This window comes from Crassostrea angulata, unplaced genomic scaffold, assembly GCF_025612915.1.
Source record: "Crassostrea angulata isolate pt1a10 unplaced genomic scaffold, ASM2561291v2 HiC_scaffold_74, whole genome shotgun sequence".
Classification (NCBI taxonomy): domain Eukaryota; kingdom Metazoa; phylum Mollusca; class Bivalvia; order Ostreida; family Ostreidae; genus Magallana; species Magallana angulata.
In genome coordinates, this window is record NW_026441629.1 from 135,374 (window position 1) to 150,505 (window position 15,132).

Sequence of the window (15,132 nt, forward strand, 5' to 3'; positions counted from 1 at the left end):
CGAAATGAGTCTAGGTCCCTTTAATCAACAAAAAATTGTTAATAGATAGACACGGTGAACAGCAGTTAACAGTGTCATGTTTTTTTTAACCTGCAAAGTAACAGTTCTTGCATCTGTTGAAATTTATAGATAAAAAATTTGAAATATTGTAAAAAAAAATTCTTAATTACATATTCTTCTGTTGAACTTTGAATCCTTTCCAAAGATGTAGTATTGGCCTTAGGGTAATGGTTTTTACGATATAGTCGATACTTTTGTGTAATGCTTGCTTTATTATTTAACAATTATAGCAAAATAGTTCTCAAAGATATTGAGTTTTTAACATGTTCTCCCTTTCTAACATATATATATATATATATATATATATATATATATATATATATATATATATATATATATATATATATATATATATTTATATGCCTGTTTTGCTTATTCGCTCTGCCTCGCTCCATAAAACAGAAAGTGGCCCTAAAGCATATAAAATTCTCATCTGGGTATTTACTTGATTTTTCTCTAACTTTCCAATCCATTTTTTACCCTTGAAAAATATTTTCTTGAAAAATCTGTCCAAAGACAAGCCCTGAAGCTTTTTATAATGAGGTATGGGACAAATCTTAGCAATAGCCTGTCTGTTCTTTTTGTTAATCCCTTTTGTTGCGTACTTAGTGACAAATTTAAGAATCTTTTTAGGGATTTTTGGATTAGAATTTGTGCTCTCAGAACACAAGAATAAATCAGAGTCCGAGTCAGACTCGGAACTAGAGCTTGAGGAGGAGCTAGAGGAGCTAGAACTTGAGGAACTTCAACTTGAGCTTGAATCAGTAGATGTTTTGCTTTTCTTGCGTTTTCTAGAGCTTGAGGGTGTTCTAATAGAAACATCGCCGGACTTACTTTTATCATTCCGAATTTGCTCTGACGACCACTTCCGCCTAAAATCATCTTCTGTCTTATCAGCCACAGATACATGGTCTACTTCACATTGAGAGTCCTCTGACTCATCTACCTTTGTGTTATCGCTCTCAACCGCCTCTGCGGGTGAGCTTTCTCTCTCGTCATGAGCCGACATAGCCTGTCCAGGCCCCGGCGAACGAAGTTGGGCATTAGCCATCCGAACACGTAAACACGTGTACACACTTGGCGAGCTGAATTGAAAGCAATCGCAACTTTTCGGGCCTTTCCGGCAGGCTCGGAAAAACACCTCGAATGTATTTCCTAGGCGTCCATGACAACCCCCCCTTTTTATAAAACTTGATTTAAATACAACACATTTTGCAATCTGTTGAGATGTAAGCTAGACTTCATTAAAGTAAATGATATACCCTCAAATATAACACAGAAGCGACTTATAAGGCTGTCTAACCGATAGTTATTTTAATGGGAAGCGACTCCATTTTGTATAAAATTCTAACATCCGGTAATGTTAATACGTTCGAGGTGTTTTTCCGAGCCTGCCGGAAAGGCCCGAGAAGTTGCGATTGGAATTGAAAGTCATCGATTGTATCTATTGAACAGTTAGGGTTTACCTGGGGCATGCGCATCGGGGTTTCATACCTGAGTGATTTTTATCTATTTATAGGTAGTCACACTTTAAAGAGCTGTATTTTTTATTGTTGAATTGAAGGTCAATGCATTATTATATCTCACGGAAATATTTGAAATATAATGCATATTATCTGATGATATTTGAATATTAATATCATAAATTAAAGCACTGTAGTTTCTGAAAAAGTTTATTATAAAACAAATATATAAATAATGTCTTTAAATGTTGAACTTTCAACCTCTATTGGGGACCAAGTATTTTTGTAATTTATTATTTTGACTATAGGTTTTTTCAAGCTTAAATATTGGCTTTTCTGGTGCAGTGGTTCTCAAGAGAAATATTTCTACAGAGACTTTATTCTTACTATTTTGAAATTGTTTCCCTTTTGAAGAGGGTTTTATTATTTATTTCAACAATTTAGAACCTGCTTTCTATAAGAATGGTTGGTATTAAGTTACGTTTACGGTAAATTGAACTAGTGGTTGTAGAGGAGTAAACAAATATTGAGATATTCAGAGCAAGATGGACAGACAGACGATGGACAACAAGTGATCAGAAAACTTGAACATGTTCATGTGAGCCTAAAATTCAATACATGTACACATAAAAATATCTGTCTGATATTGAATAAAATAACTGTATCAGTTTCAAGGCAACGAACTGCCTTATATTTTGACAACAGTTAATAACAGTATTTTAAACCATCTTGGATTTTTTGGCAGGGTTGATCTTGTGTCTGAAAAGTAAAGAAAATAAATTATAAACTTTTAAACTTAAATACTTTATATCTTATAGATATGTGTGACAATGATATGTGAGACAATGTTCACTAGTAATACCGCTGCTCTGAAGTAAATATGTATGACAAGTCGACATTCAACAGGAGGTCAACCTCAGATTGTAACTGTTACAAAAATAGATCCCCATGTATAACATGCCTAAACAAATAGTGTTTGAATTTGAAGCATCTGCAATAAATAGTATCTGATAAATATTTGACAAAAATTAGAAAATTTACGCTAAAAAATAAACAAAGTTGTCATTTTACAGGAAATAGACAACAAATTGGTATGAAAATAGATCCCACAATATGGCATGCCTAACAGAAAGTGTGTTAAAATTTCAAGCATCTGCAATAAATAATTGCTTTAAGGCTAAGAATAAGCAAAGTCATTATTTAACGGGAAGTTGACGGCCGACTGGAACAAAAATAGATCCCACCGTATGGTATGTCTAAAGAAATAGTGTGTTAAAATTCCATGCATTTGCAATCAATAATTGCCGAAAAATTTAGACAAAATTTGTTTGAAAATTTAGGCTTTAAAAAAAATCAAAGTTGTCATTTAACAGGAAATTGAGACCTGATTCAGGTACAATAATCATTAAACTTACAATTCAATAATGGTCATTCCATGTGCTGTTCCCTGAACATGAATTTTTTCCTGACATTTACTTCCAGGGAAAATCTCCTCCAAAGCTTGAGTTCTGATTTTGTATGTTTTTGACGGTGAGCAGCTTTCATTTGTTATGATGATGTAACTACAGTCTCTAAATGGAAAAAGAAAATACAATTGAAGATATACTGCAGGAAATTGGTATGAAAAGAGGGTCATAAGAAATTTTGCATGCAAGTGAACATCTTAAATTCATGTGTTTAAAAGTTCAAAAAAATTTAAATTAGGAGTTGGAAGGATAGAAGATAAGAAGATATATTGAAGCTTTATAGAAGATTACTGAATATTCTCATAATAAAATCATGGGTTAGAGATCAAAGATATGAAAGATGAACATCTGTTGTTCGCATATTGGTCCAATTGGTAAGCTGTGATCAATAAACTGTATCCCGGGAAATATTCGTCCCCATTTTATTTTCGTCCCTTTCGCCTTTGTTGTCAGTGGACGAATTTAAGACTGGCTAAATTCCAATGTTTCAAGTTATCTCTTCAGTACACAAGCGAAACAGTTTGCAAGTATAGAAGGGCAAAAATAGCCATGTATACAGTATATGTATACATGTACTAAGAAATCCTTTGGGGGTTACATGGAACTGCCTGTAAACGCCCCATTGTGGTCACATTGTAACCCGAGATGATTTGTATCAAAGTAACCTATGCAAGGATGTTTCCATACGAGTTATAACTTTTGTGGATAATTGGTTACTGAAAGGAAGATTTTGAAAGACTCATATATATAAATTGTCTCTATATACTGTTATGTAAAAATTTGACTAGCTCTTGTGGCCCCATGCACAATATATCCTCGGGGATAATGTTTTGAACAAACTTAAATCTACAATACCTGAAGATGCTTTTACAAAAGTTAAATTTTTTTAAGCAAATTGATTATTTAGAAGTAGATTATTGAAATATATCAAGAAATTGTCCATAATTTTTAATTATCTCCCTATAAAAATGTTTAGGCCCTTCCTTTTAGTAATTTTGAATCCCCTTTCCCAAAGGTGCTTATTGCCAAGTTTGGTTGAAATTGGTGCAGTGGTTCTGAAAATGTAAAAAGTTTATAGACAGACAGGCGGACTTGTTCGACAAAAAGCGCACTTTAGCTTTCAGTTCAGGTGAGCTGAAAATTGTTTATCAACCAAACAGCCCTACATTTTATGTAAATCAGGATGAGCATCTTAATGTAAATATGATATTTGCTAGAGCGCTTTTAAGCTTTTCAGCTCAGTGGAAGTAATAAATATAAATCATATCAAGAAAATGACTTACTCTCTGAAATCTATGCCTTCAACTTCTCCTTGAATTGGGTTTAGGTTGTCGTCATGGGATTCCTATATTAAAAAATGTTAAAGGTTTGTTTGAAAGTAATTAAATTACCATTCCATGTTATTGAAAAATAGGTCAATTACACATTACTGTCAATTGCATATAAACCTGTTATTAAATTAAACTCAATTACCATTACAAATTATTAATTCCCTATTCCTGATTGATATTTAAACCATAACAATCAAGAAGTCTTTCCCTTCTGAATATATTACCTGAAAGGTGCATTTGTATTTATAACAAAAAACTTATCCTACAGGGCCGGTATTGGTTTCTGTCTTTACAAAAATCATATCGATTTCCATTCCAGTTGTTGATTTAGGCCATACATGGTAAACTCTTAGGTTCTCAGAATGTACAGTGAATGAAAAAAAGTTTCACAGTTGTTGTCCGAGCAGTATGAGTTATGGACAATTTTATTATCACATTTTTTGGCTTATAAGCCTCAGTCCATATATGATTGATTAATGTTTATGGATGTTGCTATGTTGTGTATTGATAAGAAAATAGGATGTTTTTCAGTGCCGTTTTTATGTAGAAAATGTCAACAAATTGCTTTTTTCTTGTAAAATTTATGCACTGATGGATACTTCTGATTTATGTGCACGCTTAAGTTTTCCAAAATTAGCATACAGTTAAATAATTGAGGATTTTTAAATGCCTATAAATAATCTAAATCCGGAAAAATCGAACCGAACCTACTTGAATGTGTCTATTTAAATTGAGGGAGGAGACATTTAAATCAATATTGTTCTGTTGGTGGATCGATTGGCGCGTTTGCTGAATTATACTTTATGCATTATTTTACGTCTGAAAAAAATCGAATAAAGCTTTGAAGCTGCATAGTACCATAGTGATCAAACAAACATTCCTGACCATATAAAGTTGATGGAAAGCAATGTAAATGTGTCAATGTTTTACATTGAGCACAATTGACAAATGTCTACCTGGATAAAACCCACACGATTGTTTGAAATAAATTATTCCATGCGTGGGTTCAAATATGGTTTATGCAGGTAAAAGCTTTTGCTTAATATAGGAAAAACCATATGTTTTTCATTTTTAAGGTACCAGCCTAATGTGGTACAAACTTCTTATTTTCACAGGAGTTTTCTAAGTGTATATCGCGTATTTTGTCTTTTCCACACGTTTGTACTCTGTTAGGCTGACAGTAAACAAAGGCTTTGAAATGAATGCCCGTCCTCGATTTACTATACAAAATCATGAATGTCGGCTGACCCCTACTAATGGTTTAAATAAACGTTTTTTGTTTTGTCTAATTGGCTATTGATTTAAATTTTCATTGTAAAAACTAAAAAGACGATTGTGCAATTAAAGGATGCTGTTATACTAAACAAGAGGCAGATGGGCCACATCGCTTACATGTACCTGATGAACAATGTGTATGATAAAATCAGCTTAATGGAGTCAAAATACAAACCATCCTGACAATGTTCAATGATACATGTAGATCCTGTATAAATAAAGTCCACCCCCCGCCCCCAAAGCAGGATATTCTTATGTTTATAATTATTAGTCCCTTTTCTAACAGGATGATTTTATAGTCATAACACATGTTGAGTATTGCAGTTCTCAAAAAGATCCTTAACAATAGTTTATATATGGGATATAAACCTTCATCAAATTTTGCATCTTCTTGTGAGGCCGAAGAATTGTCCTGGGGCCTAAGTCTAAATAATTATAAAGAAACATTTGGGTGATTAGTTTCTGAGAAGAAGATTTTTTAAAGATTTATTCTACATATTGCTGTGTAAAACCTTGACCTGTCACCCCCCCCCCCCCCCTTATTGTGGCCCCATCCTACTCCTGAGGGTCATGATTTTCACAACTTTGAATCTACACTACCTGAAGATGATTCCAAACAAGTTTCAGCTTTCCTGGCTGATTACGTTCTGAGAAGAAGATTTTTAAACATTTACTCTCTATATATATTCCTATGTAAAACGTGCCCCCCCCCCCTTAATTGTGGCACACCCTTCCCCCGGGGGGTCAGAATTTTTACAACTTTGAATCTACACTACCTGAGCTTGCTTCCAAACAATTTTTAGCTTTCCTTGCTGATAAGTTTCTGAGAAGAAGATTTTTAAAGATTTATTGTATATATAGCTATTTAAAACTTGGACACCCCATTGTGGCCTTACACTACCCCCGGGGAATTGTGATTTTTACAACTTTGAATATATACTGTACGTGGTTTCATTAATATTCAAGGGTATCAATTTTCGTGGATGAAGGGAAAATCACAGTTACAAGGATAAATAAATTCGTGGCCGATGACCCTATCAATGCAAAAAGGTTTTTTTTTATTTATTTTTTATTATCAACATTATTCACAAGAGTAAACAATTATACAAAAACTTCAAAAATTTCAATTATTAGCTTACAGACATGTTGTATAATTCCTTAAAATGTCATATTGATGCTACAAATAATGTACAAGTTTTCATTGAGAAAAGATTTAACAGTATCTAACTATTTGTCTTAAAACATGTATATTAATACATGTTTATATATATAAATATTTATACATAGAAATAATGTTTTTAAATTTGGTATATAATTGTTCATGTAATATGTATTTAGAGATACATGTACGTCGATAATCTATAGATATGCATAACTATGACTCACAATATTTGCGTCTAATATACTTGTGCACACACACACAAAAATTGTGTACAAAAATATGAGAAAAAAAAACTGGTACATAGTAAGCTATCTTTGTAAAAGGTAGAAATATATTAAGTAAATGTACATGTAATACCCTGGCTAACCCGGAGGACAAACACATCTACATACAGTCCATCACATGGTCCCCGGGTGTATCACATATACACATAGGCAAACCCTAAGTGTCTAGGGTATACAATAGTAATCACAATATATTTATTAATGTTTTAAGTTTTGATGAATATTTCGATGGTTTTAAGTACATCGTAATGTAATTCATATATCTTATTAAGTAATTCTTTACATATTCGTTTAGACTTTGGGAGGTTTCAGGGTTTTTTTCAAATCTACATAACATCTTAAATTTGTAAATTCTATAAGCAACATAAGATATAATATTATTCAAAAATTGTACCTTGAGGTTATTTTCATAATAGAAGCCTATGATTACATGTTTCCACATAATATCTAAATGCAAAGTCGTACACAGTTTTGACCATATTTCTAAACTTCTTAACTGGTCTTAACTTACACTGATTATTGTTTTTGAACGTTAAACATGTTCTTATAATAAGATTTATAAATGGTTTTTTGGAACTTAGTAGTCAACAAATTTTCATAAAAGAATTTACATTTTTGTCTGTTATTGTATGCCATCCTAAATGAAATGTATAACTTTTCTCAACATTTCTTGTTGTGTATTGACTACATGTCATATCAAAATCCACACATTGTTGTCTTATTACGTTTCGTAAAATATTATATTCACATAGCCAATTACATTTTTTCAACAAAATATCAGATAATTCATTTAGTGTTTTCATTTTGCCATCTTTCTTGAAAAGATCGTTTACATATAATATACCACTTTTTATCCATCTTTAAAAACACAACGTTTTGCCTTTATACTTAAACAGTTCGTTGTTCCATAGGGGTTGCTGTACAAATGTTACGTTTGACATGTTAAGAATGTTATTTTGTTTTTTACAACCGTTAAAACAACAAAATATTTCTTGATAAAATTTAGGAATATGATTTATAACTGTAAAATCTTCTATATTTCTCTCAGTCGTTGATAATATGTAGTTCAAATTAAGGTTGACCCTTTTCAAATTAGCATTAATGACCTCATTAATTAAACATGACTCTGATAATATATTAAAATGGCTATATTGACTTTCTTAATAAAATCATTTTCGGGAAGTGGGAGAATAGATGCAATTTAAATTAATTTTGACACAGCTAAATTATTAACAACACACGATTTGCCAAATATAGTTAGTTTTCTCTTTTTCCATGACTCAAAAAGTTTTTCCATGTCGTTGTGTTTTCATCCAATTTAACTCATTACATTTATTTTTATCATGACCGATGTGAATTCCTAAGCATCGCACTGCACTGTTTGTTACTTTTACTCCTTCTATAATTTCATGTTAATCTTTTAAATTGCCCAGGAGTATACATTGGGATTTATTCAAATTAATTTTTGATCCTGCATGGCAGCAAAATAGTTCAACAGTCTGTAATGCCTTTTTTAGAGATGAGGTGTTTTTTAAAGTAAGAGTTATATCGTCTGTATATTGCAAATATTTAATCTATTTATGCGTATCTTAAAATTGAAAACCATTTATTGTATTATTGTTTTTTTTAATTTTAAAGCTAAAATTTCTGCTATAAAAATTTAAAGCATTGCTAAAATTGGACATCCCTGTCTTATTCCTCTTGACATTTTACATGACTTGGATATCCATCCATTATTTTTCACTTTAAAGACTGGATTTGTATACAAAATCTCAACCCAGTTTATGAAATTATGCCCAAAGTTAAATTTTTTAATGACATTAAAGAGAAAATTCCACTCAACAGAGTCGAAAGCTTTTTCAAAGTCTAGAAATAATTCCATCATTATTATTTTCTGTACAATATTCATATATGTCCAATATTAATCTCGCATTAACGCCAATATAACGACCCTTAATGTAAGCAGATTGCTCGTTCCCAATTTATTTATTAATAACCTTTTGTAATCGTCTAGCAAATATGAATGCTATAATTTTGTAATCAGTATTAGTTAAACTTAAAGGTCTATAGTTTTTTTTTATACTTTTTCTGTCGCAACTTTTAAATAAAACGTTGATTAGTGCTAATCGTTGAGTATAACTTAGCTCTTTTCTTTCATATACGCTTATGAGTAAATCAAAAAAAATATTGGTGGAATATATTCCCAAAAACATTTTTAAAATTCACAGGGCAGTCCGTCTAAACCAGGGGATTTGTTGTTTTTCATATTGAATACCGCTTCTTTGCACTCGTCTAAAGTTGGTAAAGCATCACATATTAGCTTATCTTGTTCATTAAGGGTTTGGCATTTAATGTCATTAATATAATTAGAGATTTTTTTGCAATCGATAGATTTCGTCGTGTACAGATTTTCGTAAAAATTGCATATTTCTTTAATAATTTCTGAGTTTGTTTTGATTATTTTGTTATTAACATCTTTTAATTCTTTAATGGTATTGTTAGTTTGATTTTTCTTTTCTAGTCCTAGGAAATAGCTTGTATTTTTTTCACCTTCATTTATCCATCTCTCTTATGATATTATTTGCGCGCCTTTTGCAATTTCGTTTTGTAGTTTATCAAGTTCTGATTCAAGATCACGTTTTTCTTTCATATTTTTTCACCTTCATTTATCCATCTCTCTTTTGATATTATTTGCGCGCCTTTTGCAATTTCGTTTTGTAGTTTATCAAGTTCTGATTCAAGATCACGTTTTTCTTTCATATTAATCTTTTCACTTGGTAGAGATTCTATTTCATCGATTCTCTTTTCCAAATTTTGTATTTTTGATATTATATTGTTTGATGACTTTTTTGCGAAGTTTATTGAGAAGTCGCGTACTTTGAGTTTAAAAGTTTCCCATTTAGAAAAAGCATATGCATCTAGTAAATTGTCTAGATATTTAAAAATATTTTTTATTCCTTCTCTATACTCATCGTTTTCAAGATGTGAGGTATTTAGTTTCCAATACCCTGGGCCTCTTTTTAATTTATCATTTTTTACAATTATTTCCAAACAAGAGGCCCATGGGCCACATCGCTCACCTGCGGAACAATAGTTCTGATAAAGTCAGCTTAATGGAGTCATAATACAAACAATCTGGACAATGTACAATAATAAATGTAGATCCTGTATAAATAAAATCCATTTTCTCCCCTGGATATTCTTATGATCTAACAGGATGATTTTGTAACGTGCAAAGGGGTAACTGCCTGTGATTCCCGCGGGCCCGTACCGGAGATAGACTTGGATAGCCCTGATTGCTGCCGATATTTACAAGAGCAGACTTTAATCACCGCTCCTGCACACACACACACACATATATATATATATATATATATATATATATATATATATATATATATATATATATATATATATATATATATATATGGACTCAACGTTACGCAGGCAGGGATGACCGCACACCTAAGCAACTCAACAGTTACTAACATTAACGCAAGCAGGGATTGCCGCACACTTCGCTAGAAAGGCCAGAACACCAGCAGGGATGACCACACACAAGTGCTCCGCTGCAACCACCACCATTACAAGCAGGGATGACTGCACTCTTGTATTAATGCGATACAGGGCAGGGATGACCGCATACTCTGTATCGCATACTCTGTATCGTAGGTTAGAAAACACGAAATTAGATATAGCAGGGATGTCAACATACTCAATCTATCCCAGCCTGTTCAAGTTTAACCCCAAACAGTCGCTCAATGTAACTTAGTAAACACTGTCCCTATATATGTGCCGGCCTAAAATAATTCATAGTTTCTAAAAATTGCAAATAAAAAATAAACAAACTAATCCGTCCTAACCCAAAAATACTTATGCAGAACAACATATATACATTGAATATTTAGTATTGTATAAAAATAGTCATCACAATAATTGGATAACAGTGGATGCATTAATTAAAATAATCAAGAATCAATAAATCAAGGGCAATAACTCAACACAGTAATACAAAAAGATTCTAATGAAAAAATAGCTGCCTGCTTCAATTTTATAGTCGTATCACATGTTGAGTATTGCAGTTCTCAAAAATATCCTTTACAATTGTTTATATATGGGATATTTAGCTACATCAAACTCTGAACCTTCTTGTGAGACCAAAGAATTGTCCTGGAGCCAAAGTCTTAACAATTACAAAGAATCATCTTGCTGAATAGTTTCTGAGAAGAAGATTTTTGAAGATTTACTCTATATATTCCTATGTAAAACTTCGACCCCCCATTGTGCCCCACCCTACCCCAGGGGTCATGATTTTCACAACTTTGAATCTACACTGCCTGGGGATGCTTCCACACAAGTTTCAGCTTTCCTGGCTGATTAGTTTCTGAGAAGAATATTTTTAAAGATTTACTCTATATATTCCTATGTAAAACTTTAACACCCCCCCCCCCCCCAATATGGCCTCACCCTACCCCCAGGGATCATGATTTTCACAACTTTAAATCTACACTACCTGAAGATGCCTCCACACAAATTTCAGCTGTCCTGGCTGATTAGTTTCTGAGAAGAAGATTTTTAAAGATTTACTCTATATACTCATATGTAAAACTTATGGCCCCACCCTACACTCGACGGTCATGATTTTCACAACGATGAATCTACATTACCTGATAATGCTTTCACACAAGTTTCAGCTTTCCTTGCTGATTAGTTTCTGAGAATAAGATTTTTAAAGATTTACTCTTTATATTCCTTTATAAAACTTTGACCCCCCATTGTGGCCCTACCCTACCCCCGGGGATCATGATTTTCACAATTTTGTATCAACACTACCTGATGATGCTTTCACACAAGTGTCAGTTTTCCTGGTCGATTAGTTTCTGCGAAGAAGATTTTTAAAGATATACTCTATATATTCATATGTGAAAATTCGACCCCCAATTGTGGCCCAACCCTACCCCCGGGGGTCATGATTTTCACAATTTCGTATCTACACTACCTGAGGATGCTTCCACACAAGTTTCAGTTTCCTGGTCTTATGGTTCATGAGAAGAAGATTTTTGAAAATTTCTCGAAAATTTTCATAAATTCCTAATTATCTCCCTTTGCAAAAGGGCGTGGTCCTTAATTTTCACATCTTTGAATCCCCTTAGGCTAAGGATGCTTTGTGCCAAGTGTGGTTGAAATTGACCCAGTGGTTCTTGAGAAGATGTTGAAAATGTGAAAAGTTTACAGACAGACGGACAGACAGACGGACGACAGACAAAATGTGATCAGAATAGCTCACTTGAGCTTTCAGCTCAGGTGAGCTAAAAACGGTGATCACTCATTCTATTCCCTTTACTATGAGTACCTGGAATGCGTTTAACTTGAATTTTGTCCACTAATTCAGAGGCTAATTTACTTGTAAATATGAAATCAATTCTGCTTTTTGGGTTGTTTCACGAATCACACCAAGTATATCCCTCTGTATTAATTTTTTTTTGTTTCAAAATATCTACAAGATCTAAATAATTAATAATTTCTGCTAACTTTTTGTGCGATTTATCATTTTTTCTTTCAAAGGAACAATTAAAATCACCACATAAATATTTATCGCTTTCTTGTTATTCAAAATGTTAATAAAAATTGCACTTTGATGAACATTTAATTTCAACGAAATCCACGAAAATTGGTATTCAACGAATAGTGATGAAACCCACAGTATTCCTATGTTAACATCGACCCTCCATTGTGGCCCCACCCTATCCCCTGGGGATCATGATTTTCACAACTTTGAATCTACACTAGCTGAGCATGCTTCCACACAAGTTGTAGCTTTCCTGGCTGATTAGTTTTTGAGAAGATTTTTTAAAGATTTACCCTATATATTCATATGTAAAACTTGGACCCCCCTTGTGGCCTAATCCTACCCCCATTGGTCATGATTTTCACAACTTTAAATCTACACTACCTGATGATGCTCCCGCACAAGTTTCAGCTTTCCTGGCTAAATGGTTCTTGAGAAAAAGATTTTTAAAAATTTCTCAAAATTTTTCATTAATTTCTAATTATCTCCCCTTGAAAAAGAGCATAACCTTTAATTTTCACAACTTTGAATCCCCTTTGCCTAAGGATGATTTGTGCCAAGTGTGATTGAAATTGGCCCAGTAGTTCTTGGGAAGATGTTGGAAATTGTGAAAAATTTACAGACAGACGACAAACAAAATGTGATCAGAAAAGCTCACTTGAACTTTTAGCTCAGGTAAGCTAAAACAAATTACGTAGATTTGACGAGCATGTTCAATTGTACCATCGAGGCTCGTACCATGGTTTTGAAAGTGTACGGGAGAGACTCGCTATTCAATTTTTTCTTTTCACAGATTCACAATCTTTTTTACTTGATCCTAAAAAAAGTGTGTGTGTGTGTGTGTGTGTGTGGGGGGGGGGGGGGGGCAATTTCATGTTTATTCAATTTTTAATGCAGTTTTATGAAAAATATCTGTTGTAAGAAGAAATGGGGGGGGGGGGTGTTTGCCCTCCTCCACTTTATTGATGCTACGTGTTTGCCATCTACCAATAATTAAAAACAGTCATAACTATTTGAAGTTTACTTTTAAAATATGGAATGCCCTCTGAAAATAAATATGATAGTCACTTTATCCCATCATTTTTTACCAGTTTTGTAAGTCTGGGCACACATAATTATCTCGTTTGTTTTACAAGGCGCATCAATTTATTTTGGTTTCAGTTGTTATTCGATCAAGATGTTTTTTCTCTGCACATAGTTTTCTACACATGGAACTATAGCAGGATAGTGTACTATATATCTCATTAATGAAGTAGATAGGTTGAAAGAATTGACTTGGGAATGGAATTATGACAAAACCAAGTCATATTTACAAAATCAATAAAGATAAGAGTAGAACCCATGTCAAACTGAACTGCCTATTTAAGCAGTATGTTGGCAATTCTTAAGCAGTTTTCAAAATGTTTGGCAGTTTCTTAGCAGTTTCAAGCAGTAGGGGATTTACAGAATGTTTCAAAACTGCTAATGTTAAAGTTAGAGCAGTTTTTCTATGCAGTTTTGGCAGTTATCTTTGCAGTTCTTGCAAAATACCAAAAAATAGACAGTTTTCCAAACGGCTTAATTTTCATCCATGATCTTTCAAAGAAGAATGCATGATATATATTTTTTGCACCATTTTAAGAGTTAAATTTCATTCAACACATTTGCCTGATACAGGTTATTTTAGTTAGTTATCAAAAATGACAAGATACATTTCAAAGTTGACATTTTTTTATTCTAATCTTTTTCATACTTGTTTGGAAATTCAGTAATGAATACGATATTGGCCACATTAACAATTGTACAAAATAAATATTTATGAAAACTTTCAAAATATTCATTATTGGCACAGCTTTAATTTCATTTAACTGTACAATTCAGCATATTCCTTGCTATATACATAAAAACGTTTTCTATACATATCAATTCTATTAAAAACATTGACTTCCTTTTCTGTATTTCCAAATGTGCATGCAATGGTTTGCTCTGTTGGATTCAGCACTTTTACATATGCACTCCCAATTGGCCTTATCCCATCCTCTTTCTCATGCTCATACCTGTGTCGTCCTGTGACACTGTCACTTGATTCATTGTACGATGAGAAAACTTGTTCATCTGCACTTTCTTTCAAAAAAAATATTGTACATAAATTGAGGTACCTTTAAGCATATTTATAATATTTGACAGTTGTGTATCAACCCCTTGCGTACTATGAATATGTTTGATAATAAAACCATTGAGATCTTCAAATATAAAACAATTATTTACAAACAGTGGCCCTGTGTCTCGTACACAATCAACAAGATGAACTAACTGATGCTGGTTTAAAGTTAGATATGTTTCTCCATACAAGTGTTGATATTGTTCTACAAAAAGGAGCAGTACTTGTTCAACTGATTCTAAATCTTGCTTGCTAATTCCCTCTTTTGAAAGAATAAATATTGATCTAGCCAATTAACAAAAATGGACAAAGTATGGTCTAGAAAGTATTCCCTCAAGAATTGGAATGCCCCAATACAGCAAAAAGTTTCTGTATTCTGAGG

The 15,132-nt window shown here is 32.7% G+C and overlaps 1 pseudogene; it reads right to left on the reverse strand.

The window, feature by feature from the left end:
* Nucleotides 1-415: 415 nt before the first annotated feature.
* LOC128168972 (protein AF-9-like) lies at nt 416-1,541 on the reverse strand (annotated as a pseudogene).
* Between the last annotated feature and the right edge of the window lie 13,591 nt (nt 1,542-15,132).